The sequence below is a fragment of the Littorina saxatilis genome, linkage group LG14 (assembly GCF_037325665.1).
Source record: "Littorina saxatilis isolate snail1 linkage group LG14, US_GU_Lsax_2.0, whole genome shotgun sequence".
NCBI classification, from domain to species: Eukaryota; Metazoa; Mollusca; class Gastropoda; order Littorinimorpha; family Littorinidae; genus Littorina; species Littorina saxatilis.
The window spans coordinates 5113341-5128313 of record NC_090258.1 but is presented as its reverse complement, the minus strand read 5'-3'; the positions used below and the strand labels follow the sequence as shown (position 1 = coordinate 5128313).

General features: G+C 40.7%; 1 long non-coding RNA gene across 1 annotated transcript; it reads right to left on the bottom strand.

Moving 5' to 3' along the window:
* Positions 1 to 5813: 5813 nt before the first annotated feature.
* Positions 5814 to 9835, bottom strand: LOC138946950 (uncharacterized). Its single transcript, XR_011449481.1, has 3 exons — positions 9571 to 9835; positions 9137 to 9230; positions 5814 to 5903 (listed from the first exon to the last, which is right to left on the bottom strand). It is a non-coding gene; the product is annotated as an uncharacterized lncRNA (long non-coding RNA).
* Between the last annotated feature and the right edge of the window lie 5138 nt (positions 9836 to 14973).

The window sequence follows — 14973 nt, the reverse complement described above, 5'->3', positions numbered from 1 at the left end:
TACACGCATGCAACGAACAAACCCTCAAACAGGCACCTGCTGATTAATCATGCAAAATGACACACACACAGTCACACACATACTTACACACATATCGACATATCATAAGATAATGACTTTTGATACGATGCATAAGAGAAACAAATTACTCTGCAACCATTCTATGTAGCTTTTAACTACTTATTAAACCTGGATTTCAGCATACAATTTTATTACTGCTGAAAACTTACCATTAAAATGTTCCGAAACGTGTTGCAACGCCGAAGAACATGGTCGTAACAGATCAAACGCGAAAGACGTCACGCGATAAAGTGTGATGCCGTTGGGTGCCCTAGTTCACGAGAAAACAGTCTTTTAAGACATGAGGGTCGTAACATGTTGGGGGGACATCGCGTCTGACCGTGTTGTAAAACAACCCTCATTTTGATGAAATTCGGACTAAACGTTGGAATTCTTCGCACAGAGTTATAGTCAAAAGCATCTAAACTCGTGTCGAATTGTAAATAACACACATAAGCCGTGTACGATCGCATTACGGAATAAAGTACACATTTTAGAGTGGGGGACATCGCAGAGGACAAGCGGGACAGACATTTCGCCGGTTGACTGACAAGCCGTTGCGTACCGCGTAACCACGATAAACGATAGAATGACTTGGACGGCCATGCGTTGCTCAGAATCACAATAGCCCGCTCAGAGAAAAGTCGCTCTGGATTGGTCTATGCAACGGGCTCACAACGAGGCAAATCGCTTCACGATGGCGACGAAGAAAGCACGATTGCTGCGAGATATGAAAAAAAGTTGTACTTCTTAAACTAGTAGACGATTCGGTCAGTGAAATCGTCAGAGAGAATGTAGTTATGATGGGAAATTTAGGTGGGTAGTCCCCAAACCTTGAAAAGCGGTGGATCCCTCGGGTCACGTCGAAAACCACGCCGAGAAGATCGAAACACGCTACACAGCATCGCAGTGTAAACACCGCCGCCATCTTGGATAACGCGGCGGGCGGTGGGCGAGCATAGGGGCCTATACCAAAGCCGCTCGCCGAGTGCTTCGCGAGCGCTTTCCTGCACTGCCCTGAAAAACGGCTTTTTGTCATTCGCACTGCGAGCGACCCGTGGCGAACCGCTCTGGGCAACTCGTCTCGGGTGTATTCTTTCAAAAAAGTAGCTCGACTGCTTTCATGTATTGTTTTCTCAAGGCGATCGGTTGTCTTGCTCAGACCAACCTGGCTCATGTCACAAAATGGTGGCACCAAAAACGATGTACAGTATTTTCGATCTAAATGAACACCTACAAGAAATTGGTGTGAAAAATATGCACAATTCTGACAAATGTATCTCTCTAAAAAGCGACAAACAAAAGGGTGTTGGGTAAACGTAGCAGAAGCACACAGTTCTCTTTTTTTTTTTTTTTTTTTCCCCCTTTTGGACACGACTTTATTTGGTTCGAGCAATGATTCTTATAACTGAACAAATTGTACAATGTACATCTCACTTATTTCTTTGACATGATTGGCGTTAAATCTGCACGTGTACGAACAACATTCAAGAACAGGCGCTGCTCCTTCTCTAGCCATATAGGTATGTTCGTTGCATTCCCCATCATGAAGAAGCCTCACTGCACTTCCACACTACCCGTCATAAAAAAAAAGTACACAGATACATTTAGCTGTAGCTCTTTGTGATGCGGCCAGTTATATTAAAACCAAGTATATTGTAAGACAGGTAAATCATTCCCCTACCGTAAAACAATATATTTTTTCATGAATTAGTGTGTATGCAGTGTACCAGAGGCCTAGGACACCCCCCCCCCCCCAAATCAAATTCGCAAAAGCAAACTTGCAGACACTAAAATACACAAAAAATCAAAATAAGCAAGAGTGACCCCGTTTTTGATCTCAAATGGAAGAACAACCTATTTTCTACCCATACACATTATTTGGTTCAGCTTTAATTTTTATATATTTCTGTAAATTAATGGTATCATATGCATATCATAGTCTAGATTCATCGAGCAAGTTTTGTTTTGGTCGTTTTTAGACATTGCCCAAACCAAAGAATGAGGATGGAAGTAGCTCGTTCATTTCAATGCTTGTTATAGTCTCAGGTGCTGGGAGATTGGTTCCACATAACTCTTATTTACTCTTGTTGCACATGTCATATGTATTTAGAGCGCTTTCGTCCCTTTGTTTCTCAGAATGCTCAAACAAGGTAAGATCAGGATAAGGGACAGTACGTTTGTTTGTTTGCTTAACGCCCAGCCGACCACGAAAGGCCATATCAGGGCGGTGCTGCTTTGACATATAACGTGCGCCACACATAAGACAGAAGTCGCAGCACAGGCTACATGTCTCACCCAGTCACATTATTCTGACACCGGACCAACCAGTCCTAGCACTAACCCCATAATGCCAGACGCCAGGCGGAGCAGCCACTAGATTGCCAATTTTAAAGTCTTAGGTATGACCCGGCCGGGGTTCGAACCCATGACCTCCCGATCACGGGGCGGACGCCTTACGACTAGGCCAACCGTGCCGGTCTAGGAACAGTAAGCAACATTTACCTTCACAGACATTTCAAAAGACAACATTTTAACTCCTAACCCCTTGACTGCGGGAAGAATTTAGTTAAAAAAAGAATCATAACATTCACGGTATAACAATCAGATCAAATTTGAGAAAATCGTTTCCAGGGGAGGCAATCGTATAGCTTCAATTGAGAGGGCAAATATGTAGAGGCTACATGCCGAGTCTCAGTGACCATTAAAAATAATGGTCGAAGTTAGCGGACCATGAAAAATGCGAGCTTTAGCGAGCTTTTTCATGACCGCGAACTGAGACCACCATTCCCTACAATCACTGAGACGAGGTGTGTAACCTCTTTATTCCTCCTTTCTTCAGTTATTCAAAGAAAAGAGGAGGTTTTTTGCGAAAGTTTGATCGAATCCTATTCACTCAACCAGTCAACCTGCGCATGCGATCGATTAATGCGCGGTTGTATAGTTCCGTGCAAATCATTCCATTCTGTTAACACTTCTTGTCAGTTTTCCTATTTTGGACTAAAATCAAGTACACAGATATGCTGTTATTCTGCTGTGGCGGCAAAGGCAGATATTGTGTGTTCTGTATATGTTTTGGTATCGCTTAGGATAATGTTCTTTCGTCAAATGGGACTAGCAGACGAACTTTTGCACCCGTGTTCCAACGTTAAAAATTGTATGAAGTTCAGTTTTCTGGGGAAAATAGTGTATGAAACCGCTTTATGTTGTTTAAATTGATGAGATGTGTGCATTTGGTTGCGTGTGATTTGTTTATTTAATGAAATATTGTTGAAAACTGACCGTCGGATTGCAGTCTGTTGTCGAAGAAACTGAGTGAAAAGAAGGTGAACTACTCTTATCGCTAGACAAAGTATGAGAGTTACTTGCCTTGGGAATTTGCTTGTGATGAACGTTTGTGCACAGCAGATCTAGATTCAGAAAACAACCAAACTCATGGAATTAATATGGAGATTCTCTTTTAATTTAGCTGTGAATGACAACACCACTACTGGCAACCATTTCCACTTGATATCATTTCTGTAACCATTATTTTTACCCCTTTCCCCCCGTTCCCCAGGTTATAAACCTCAGGTGTTAATTAGCTTCTTGGCGAAAACCAGGCACCTTTTCATTTCGCAGACGTCTACAGTAACTCGAAACGTACGCAGTGTGGAGCCATCTCGCTTCTTTCGTTACTCGTCATCATGGAGACCCATCAATGACGTAAGCTGTTTCGTCATTGGCTCACGCAGGGACCAATATTGGTCTATGGTTCACGTAAGTGTAGCCTATGCGATGCTAACTTTTGTCTGTCTGTGCGTGCGTGTGTGATAGGAACTTTAACATTTGACTGAACACCGAAATACTAATTTTACCGGGTTATTATCCAAGCAACAGCTTCAAAGTATTGAACCAATGATCAACATTTCGTCGGCACGTATGTAGTTAAAGTGTGTATCCAAAGAAAACGGGTGGTGGTGGGGGGGGGGGGGGGGTTTGAGGGGGTAAAAACAGGTGACTGGTTTGTGTTGTGTGTGGTATGTAGACCAGGTCAGGGGTCAAGGTTAGGTCAGATCGCGTGAAGGATTGTGGTATAGATTCACTTTTCAGTTCTAAAGGCTGTTCTTAACCAAACGAACCATTGGTTCGCCGAACTAAGGTTCGCGAACCATGGTTTGTGTCTTAACTGGGTGAACTTGTTCGGCAAACTCAAGGACTAGTTCGTCCAGTTAAGACACGAAACCTGGATCGCCGACAAACGAGGGGAGCTCACTCCGAGTCGACAATAAAAGCAAGTAAGTTATTCCCCTTCCAAAAATGGCTGCCTCCAAGACGAAATCACCGATTGAGTGGTAACTCCGTGCTGGTTGTCGATTTGGGTCTCTCCTTCCGACTTGATCATGGTGCACGAAGCCTGGTAATCTTGAACTTTAGTGTGTTAAATTCATAGCTCAGAATCGAGTGGCATACTTTACTTATTTTAGATCCAAGTACCTGTAATCAAGCCCAAGAACATTTATCATGAAATTAATTGACGGATTAAGCTCCAAACCTAAGCATAATTAATTAATTTGGTTGTTTGATCGGCGAAAATGGCGTAGGTTGTCAACCAAGGGACTTCAATTACACGACAAAGTTGCCTCCCTGTCCGCTGACACGGATAATTCCTTCTTTGACGCATGTAAACAAAATGCATTCGTACCAGAGTACGCTATGATTCGTACAGTTCATCGGAGTTCATTCCGTGACTTTAAAGGGATCTAAAAGACTTGTTATGATTACAAGTGCAGGTTCTCCAAATTTGGAGGCTTGAATGCCTCTGAATTATGAGCTATGAATTTAACACATTAAAGTTCAAGATTACCCGAAGCCTTCCAATGTCATTTACCCTCCTGGGTTAAAGGTTATAAATTGATTCGAGAAAATAACATGACTGGTATGGACTGATCATTGTGTCTACCGTGGAGCCATCGGGGTTCTATGGGAAATGCTACACAAAAAAACTTGCCTGTGAAAAGGGAAAGACGGTGACCAAAAATAAATGATGATAGCGATATTTCTAAAATTTTGTGGATCAGCAGAGTCGAGAAGCATACATGATGTTTACCAAAGTGTGTGTGCGTGTCTGTCTGTCCACGTGTGTGTTTGAGCTCTTTTCGGTACAGAATATGAGTTTGGGGATTGAGTGAAGAGGGAGACCTAAAAAAAAAACTACTCGGTATTTTGGTTCTTTTTATCACAATTCAGTCTTTTAATTTTCAAGTTATATCAGAAATTTTCTATTTGCACTGATACACTGGAATCCCTTGTGGATGTATTGCTTTAAGGGTCTACAAATAGTACTACTGAACCAAAATCATCCTGTTTCTTTACGTTTTGAGCAAATCAATCGTCTTGTTTTTTTGTTTTTTAAAAATTTGATTCCTCTTCATTCTTCTCAAAAAAAAGCTTTCATTGCGATAAACAAAACATTACTGGATAGACATTTTCTTGGAGAACGTCTGTATTAGCAAGCATTTAAAGTAGGAGGACGATATGGAACGTACGATAAAAGGATGTGCTTTAGCTTTCTGTCTCATCATTTATAAATGTTGCCCTTCAATCACACACACACACACACACACTTTTGATCCAGCTCCAACCATATTTCATAAGGCTTTATTCAGGGTTGTCTCTTGTTCTTAAACATCCGATTTCTAAGCACACGTCTGTGCTGAGAATATGAACATGAACCGATATGAACATCAATGTCAGCCGCCTTTTTATTATGAAATAATGTTCATTTGTGTTCCAAACACTTCCAAAGAATACTTGTTGGTGTGTCTTCAGTCGCCCTGACATCATCACAACTCGACCCTGTCCTGCAAAAATACAAATATATACAGGGTGACACCCAAACATTCAACCCAAACAAATGCTTATTTCTTTAACATCTGTTGACCGAATTAGTTATCTTTCTTTTTTTCTTTCTTTTTTTTTGGTCCCTGTCCTGTCCTGTCTTGTCTTGTCATGCCTTGTCTTGTCATCCCTCTATTGGCCTACTGGCAACCTTTTCCTAACTTGTCTTGTCCTGCCATGTCTTGTCTTGTCTTGTATTGTATATAGCATACATTTGGGTAAAGGTTTGCGAACAGGTAAGGGGTGTAACTGTAAGAGAGAGAGACAGAGACAGATCTATGGTGGTGGTCTATGTTACATTACACAGGTCAACACAGTTGCAAGTTCATAGGTTAAAGGCTGCCCTTTTCGTAGCGTTCATTAATTAATTCCTATTGTTTACATGTGCCAATAATGTTATAAAACTGTACCTAAGGGGATATAATAATGATTGGCTGTAGCTTTCAAAAACAGAAAAAATTATTTCAGTATTGCAAAGTGGTGTTGATAGTGTCGAATGTAAACAGAACAGTCTCAAAGTGAAAGTGGATGTTTTCCGGAAATTGCGAAGTTAACAAGAATACAGAAAAGCGCGCTTTCCTGCTTAGCACAATCCGCTACCGCGCTAATCTGGCGTGTCAATATCACTACGTTTTGCACGTGGAAGGTGAGCGATTTCCTTCACACGGGGATTGACGAAGCTGTACTGTCTGTGTTGACGGTCTAAAAATAGCCCAAGCCCTGGAGAACTGTTTCTAAAGATAGCAATAAACTTGATAAAGAATTGATTATTTCTTGTAATTGGTAATGGTAAGGACATATCAAACCTAAAACTTTGCAGGAAGCTTAATTTATACGTATCCCCGCAACGATGGGAAAAGCCCTGGAAGTAAGTAAACTAATTAAATAGGACTTTGTCAGCCTTCAAATGAGGGGTTATTGTGTATAGTGAGGAAATAATTTTCTGATGTATTTTTAATTCATTATTGGTGTTTTATGCAAAACGTACGGTCAATATTGAAAGTTTAAAAAAGGTACTGCCCTCACATTAATACGAAGGCGGGATCACAGCTGGATAAGACAAGGTACGGCAATTTCGACCAGGAGGTCTCTTTCAGGGCGCACAGAGGATGAGACAACACAGGAGAAGAAAAAAAAAACCCACAGATAATAGCACACGGAAGGAACGATTACAGCAGTTATAATTAAATTACTTTGTGGGTCAGGGTTTTTTAGGAGTACAGGGAAAACCCCTTTTAAGACCTTAAAAAATGTGAGAAAATCAAGTCTTAAAATGGAAGGGGTCTAAAAATGGGGGTAATTTACAGGTTATGAACAGAACATCTTCTTCTTCTTCAGCGTTCCAGAAATTCTGGTGACGTGTGAGCTCGTTTGCCCATTTGGGTTCCCCACACTATACTCTGAGAGCATAGTCAGCTTCACTCCGCTTTCGTTGAGTAGGCATGCTGGGTATTTTCGTGTTTCCATAACCCACCGAACTCCGACATGGTTTACAGGATCTTTTCCGTGCGCACTTGGTCTTGTGCTTGCGTGTACACACGAAGGGGATTAAGTCACTAAGCAGGTCTGCACATAAGTTGACCTGGGAGATCGGAAAAATCTCCACTCTTAACCCACCAGGCGGCAGCGACCGGGATTCGAACTCACGACCTCCCGATTAGGAGGCTGACGTCTTACCACTGCGCGCCACTTCACCCGTCACAGAACATCTAAAGAAGCAAGATCTTAAAAAGGAGGAAGTCTGAAATGAATGGGTCTGAAAGGGGGGTTCCACTGTGGAAAAGTACCTGTCAGTTTACCTGTATGTATTTGGACCGGGTGGCCGAGTGGTAACGCACTTGCGCTCGGAAGCGAGAGGTTGCGAGTTCGACCCTGGGTCAGGGCGTTAGCAATTTTCTCCCCCCTTTCCTTACCTAGGTGGTGGGTTCAAGTGCTAGTCTTTCGGATGAGACGAAAAACCGAGGTCCCTTCCGTGTACACTACATTGGGGTGTGCACGTTAAAGATCCCACGATTGACAAAAGGGTCTTTCCTGGCAAAATTGTATAGGCATAGATAAAAATGTCCACCAAAATACCCGTGTGACTTGGAATAATAGGCCGTGAAAAGTAGGATATGCGCCGAAATGGCTGCGATCTGCTGGCCGATGTGAATGCGTGATGTATTGTGTAAAAAAATTCCATCTCACACGGCATAAATAAATCCCTGCGCCTTGAATATGTGCGCGATATAAATTGCATAAAAATAAAAAAAATTAAAAAAATAAAAATCCCTGCGCTTAGAACTGTACCCACGGAATACGCGCAATATAAGCCTCATATTGATTGATTGAATAAGACCACCCCTGACATGCGGCACATACCAACTATCTACAAGTGCTTTGTGTGAACAGTAAAAAAAATTGTTTTCCTTTTTGCGAATTCATTTCATTAAACACAACAACAACAAAATTCATCAAATTCCAGCTGAGCAGAACGGCTTTCACAATTATCACTGGGCCTTTAAAGGCATGTTCCTCACCATATTACCCAGCATATCAGACACCACATGTTTGACTAGGTTTTTACATGGGAACAACAAGACTATACAGGATGGTAAAAAAACCTCCCTATTTTCTTTTTAATCACATTTTTGACTGCGAAAAAAAAAGAGATCAAAAAGGAAATATGGCGCTTTTTTTTAGACACCCCTTTTTACGTCCAGCTTCTTTTGGTGGAGATTCAAGTTACAGACACATGTGAAATTCATTAAGCAAAAAGGTTCCCACTATGCACTGCCACAGAACACAACCAGGTTATTAATGTGCGGTACAGTGTATAATTATGTTTAAGTAAAAGGATGCCCTTCTTTTGTTTAATTGGAGCATCTATGATGTCTGACATTTTGGTTCTAACGGTAAGGAACGTATGTTTAGGCTCTAATAAGGACAGTTTGTCTTGTCAAAAGCCTCATGCATATTCCTTCCTCCCCATGCAAGACTTTCTTTTATTTGAATATCTGCCTTTATAGTACAAAAATCAAATAAAAAGGTCGCACTCTGCGCATAGCGACAAAAATCGCAATTTTACCAAGAAAACCTCACACTCTTTATGTGGAGAAAGACCCTGACTGTTGCAGTATGTTATGCATTTGAAAACATCTGAAATTGTGTACTTGAATTCTACAGTTTGATCAGTTCTGTGTGTTTAAAAAGTTACCTTGATCATTCTGACATGCTCTTGCTCAAATCACATCCCAGACAATATTGTAGACTCCATTGATAGACGCTGTGGTGCATGGGAGAACTGCATTCTGAGGAAACGAAAAAAATATACACTGAGGAAGAACAGTCACAACAACATTTGCAGCAGCAACAGGCTATATAATTTTATTCAAAGAACACTTAAATAAGGTAAAATGAAAATCAGTGTTGTGTCAGTAAATTTGATTTGGGGGAGATGGAAGGATTGGGGTGGGGGTTTAGAGGCGGGGATAGAAGGATAGTTGGGAACCGGGGAAGGTGGGGTGGCTAACACAGTTTGATCATGTAATGACTGGTACAATGTTTAATATATCTAAAAAGGCAGCAACTCTGTAATGCATTATGTGAACCAACTTCTCCATAAACTAAATAAAGATCAGTAAAAGTTACCTCTTTCATTCTGGAATCTTTTTGGTCCCATCACAGCTCAGACGCAGACTCAATGGACAGATACTGTAATGATGAAAATAACACCAGCATTTTAAGGGAGAACAAGAATTATGCAGAGAGGAAAAACAGTAATGAGTAAGAACAACAGCAGCAGCAGCAGCAGACTCAATACTCTTACTCTACATAACACTCTCACTGAATGACTGATTCAGTAACTAAATCCCAGTGAAGTGCAAGTGATCAAAATTACTTATGTAAAAACAGAGAAATATATATATATATAGAGAGAGAGAGAGAGAGAGAGAGAGAGAGAGAGAGAGAGAGAGAGAGAGAGAGACAGAGAGAGACAGAGAGAGACAGAGAGAGAGACAGACAGACACAGACAGACAGACAGACAGGCAGAGACAATGCGAATGTGTGTGTGTGTGTGTGTGTGTGTGTGTGTGTGTGTGTGTGTGTGTGTGTGTACATGGGAAATGCAGTGCCATTGAAAACAAACACTTGCTTCATTTAAATATCAACAGTTATACAACATAAGAGGCACTAGAAAAGTTGTACATGAAAATAAATGTTGCTCTTGCTGATGGAAAAAGAGCAGGGGGAGAGGGTCGATGTTGCTTGCACTTGCAGATAATTATGCACTAACATCCAGCTGTTTTTCTGGGTGTACTGTAACCCTGTAATGTTTAAGCAGAAATGTTTGTGGATCAAGTTATGCTTCTGCTTTTAGATCAGTTTGAGTATTTGCAATATTATCTGGATCATTGCGGCATCCTCTTGATCACATCACATTTGAGACTTTGACCTATATAGACTCCATGGGCAGACGCTGAAGTTATTACAAGGGCATTCTGAAAAATGACAATACAAATGCAGAGATGTAGAACTTTACATTACACTTACAGAAGCAACAACCAGAGAGCTGATTTATACAGGTAGAGACTCAGAGAGAGAGAGAAAGAGAAGAAGAAGTAAAAGAAACAAGTCGCGTAAGGCGAAAATACAATATTTAGTCAAGTAGCTGTCGAACTCACAGAATGAAACTGAACGCAATGCCATTTTTCAGCAAGACCGTATACTCGAAGCATCGTCAGTCCACCGCTCATGGCAAAGGCAGTGAAATTGACAAGAAGAGCGGGGTAGTAGTTGCGCTAAGAAGGATAGCACGCTTTTCTGTACCTCTCTTTGTTTTAACTTTCTGAGCGTGTTTTTAATCCAAACATATCATATCTATATGTTTTTGGAATCAGGAACCGACAAGGAATAAGATGAAAGTGTTTTTAAATTGATTTGGACAATTTAATTTTGATAATAATTTTTATATATTTAATTTTCAGAGCTTGTTTTTAATCCGAATATAACATATTTATATTTTTTTGGAATCAGCAAATGATGGAAAATAAGATGAACGTAAATTTGGATCGTTTTATAAAGTTTTATTTTTTTTTACAATTTTCCGATTTTTAATGACCAAAGTCATTAATTAATTTTTAAGCCACCAAGCTGAAATGCAATACCGAAGTCCGGGCTTTGTCGAAGATTGCTTGACCAAAATTTCAATCAATTTGGTTGAAAAATGAGGGCGTGACAGTGCCGCCTTAACTTTCACGAAAAGCCGGATATGACGTCATCAAAGACATTTATCAAAAAAATGAAAAAAACGTTCGGGGATTTCATACCCAGGAACTCTCATGTCAAATTTCATAAAGATCGGTCCAGTAGTTTAGTCTGAATCGCTCTACACACACACACACACACACACACACACACACACGCACAGACACACATACACCACGACCCTCGTTTCGATTCCCCCTCGATGTTAAAATATTTAGTCAAAACTTGACTAAATATAACAAGTCGCGTAAGGCGAAAATACAATATTTAGTCAAGTAGCTGTCGAACTCACAGAATGAAACTGAACGCAACGCAACGCAGCAAGACCGTATACTCGTAGCATCGTCACTCCACCGCCCGTGGCAAAGGCAGTGCACGTGGAATTGACAAGAAGAGCGGGGTATTCGTTGCGCTGAGAAGGATAGCACGCTTTTCTGTACCTCTCTTTGTTTTAACTTTCTGAGCGTGTTTTTAATCCAAACATATCATATCTATATATTTTTGGAATCAGGAACCGACAAGGAATAAGATGAAAGTGTTTTTAAATTGATTTCGAAAAAAAAAATTTGATAATAATTTTTATATATTTAATTTTCAGAGCTTGTTTTTAATCCGAATATAACATATTTATATGTTTTTGGAATCAGCAAATGATGGAGAATAAGATAAACGTAAATTTGGATCGTTTTATAAATTTTTTTTTTTTTTTACAATTTTCAGATTTTTAATGACCAAAGTCATTAATTAATTTTTAAGCCACCAAGCTGAAATGCAATACCGAACCCCGGGCTTCGTTGAAGAGTACTTGACCAAAATTTCAACCAATTTGGTTGAAAAATGAGGGCGTGACAGTGCCGCCTCAACTTTCACGAAAAGCCGGATATGACGTCATCAAAGACATTTATCAAAAAAATGAAAAAAACGTTCGGGGATTTCATACCCAGGAACTCTCATGTCAAATTTCATAAAGATCGGTCCAGTAGTTTAGTCTGAATCGCTCTACACACACACACACACACACGCACGCACGCACGCACGCACACACATACGCACATACACCACGACCCTCGTTTCGATTCCCCCTCGATGTTAAAATATTTAGTCAAAACTTGACTAAATATAAAAAGAGAGCATAGAAAGAGAGAGGGGGTGGGGGATGGGGCAAAGGGAGTGTGTAATGTGACGTGAGGAAGGGGAAGAGCAATGGAAAATGAAACTCTCAGTACTTAATGTAGCTGTAAGTAATTTTTGCACTGTTACACTTGGGGGGTTGTATATACTGCTGAATCTGTTGCTGTAGGTGTGTTTTATACTGTAATACTGAGGGGGGGGGGGGTGTATACGGCTGTATCTGTAGCTGTAGGTGTGTTTTGTACTGTTACAGTGAGGGCGGTAGGGGCGGGGTGTTCTACATACTGCTGTATCTCTAGCTGGTGATTTGTTTTGCACTGTTACACTGAGGGGGGGGGGGGGGGTTGTACACACTGCTGTATCTGTAGGTTTGTTTTCCACTGTAACACTGGGGGGAGGGGGGGTTATACTGCTGTAGCTGTAGCTGTAAGTGAATTTTGCACTGTTACACTTGGGGGGGGGGGGGGGTGGTGGTGGTACATACTGCTGTATCTGTAGCTGCACCCAGCCAGCAAGACATTAGCGGCCGATAGTCGGCCGAACACCCTTCAAAAAGTCGGGCAGGTGACGTCAAAAGATACGACGTGGGTGTTGGCCCGACTAACTTTTGCAAAGAGGCAACGAGGCGGCCGACAGGCGGCCGAACACCTGTACTATGGCGGCACGCATCCGGTCCGATGTTAATCGGCCCGATGGCTTGTTGGACCTGCGGCCCGACACCTTATGCCGACATCGTCCCGATGTCTTCCCGCTGAAATCGATATCTTCCCGATGTCGGCATAAGGTGTCGGACCGCAGGTCAAACAAGTCATCGGGCCGATTAACATCGGACCGGATGCGTGCCGCCGTAGTGCAGGTGTTCGGCCGCCTATCGGCCGCATCGTTGCCTCTTTGCAAAAGTTAGTCGGGCCAACACCCGCGTCGTATGTTTTGACGTCACCGGCCCGACTTTTTGAAGGGTGTTCGGCCGATTATCGGCCGCTAATGTCTTGCTGGCTGGGTCCACAGAGCTACCCCACCCCTTTACTTCTCTTCTTTTGTCTTATTTCTGCCTTACCAGTCCTTTCACCTATATTTCCTTCCAAGAAAACTCTCCCTACTATTCCCTGCAGTTTTCCAATTCTTTTCTTGTTGTCTTATTTCTACCTGACTGGATCCATCACCTTTATTTCACTTACCAGAAGCCTTCTTTTCCACATCCTTATTTCTCTGCCCCCCGCATGTCGTAAGAGGCGACTAACGGATTCTGTTTCTCCTTTTACCCTTGTTGAGTGGTTCTTGTATAGAATATGGTCAATGTTTGTAAAGATTTTAGTCAAGCAGTATGTAAGAAATGTTTAGTCCTTTGTACTGGAAACTTGCATTCTCCCAGTAAGGTCATATATTGTACTACGTTGCAAGCCCCTGGAGCAATTTTTTGATTAGTGGTTTTGTGAACAAGAAACACTTAACAAGTGGCTATATCCCATCTCCCCCCTTTCCCCTATCCCATCTCCCCCCTTTCCCTCGTCGCGATATAACCTTCGTGGTTGAAAACGACGTTAAACACCAAATAAAGAAAGAAAGATAGTAAAATAGTCTTTTATGTTTTTTATTTGTTCGATCTTCTTAGGATTATGGAGTTTTATGCACTGCCTTTTATAGTTAACTAGATTTTTGTATTTGAAATAGTCCATTGTAGTCGGTGTAGGCTTTAAGCTTATTTTAATCGTTTGTCCAGTATTTAATTTAATTCTCTATTTTACAAGATACAAGATACAAGAAATATTTGACATATTCATAATTGTATGAACTCAAATGTTTAGTGTTCTTAGTATGTCTTGTTAGGCTAAGTTCTTTTTAATCAGAGTATGTTTGCGTGTGCTTATACCTAGTGATATTGTAAAGCGCATAGTGCTTTTAGTTATGCGCTATAGAAATCTCCTTAATAAATAAATAAATAAATATACGGGATGAGTGATAAGTTGTAGTACAACTGAAATTTTTACTTGCAATTTCAATTGTCGTTTAAAAGCGTCTGTGTTTTAAAAGTTTTGTATGGATGTTGTGAATTTGTAGCTAGTACTTATCGTGACGTTTCATTTCTGTGCTTATTGAGAATTTTCCTCATTTTCCTCATAGTGGTTATAACATTGCTTTCTTGTGTAGCCCAATAAGATGCTTACATAATTTGGAATGAAGCTTTCCTATGCTTTGCAACAATATTCGAAATGCAAAATGATTGTAACAAACATATGCCCACAGTCGCATCATCTGACAATGCCGTTAGGATTCTCGTTGCCACTACAATATTGGCTGTCACAGTTATCATGCTTGATGTTACAGGTAATAGTGCAAGCTCCTATTTTCTTTTCTGTTTTTTGCCTTGTAAGTTCATGAATAAATCCAAAAACAAAGAGACTGCCAACGTTCCAAAATTATTAAATAAAATAAAATAATAAAATAAGTTGTGTTCCAACAACAACCTTTCTTGTTTTTTGATTTTGTAAGTACATGATTATAATGAACGTGCCTGAATTCAATGGCTGTGATAATGTGACGTTGGGTTAATGCGTGGCAAAGTTAACACATCTATTTGCATGAAATTTCTCCCATACAACAGTCAACACCGAATATATATATATATATATATATTTTTATTTTTTTTTGCTCTAT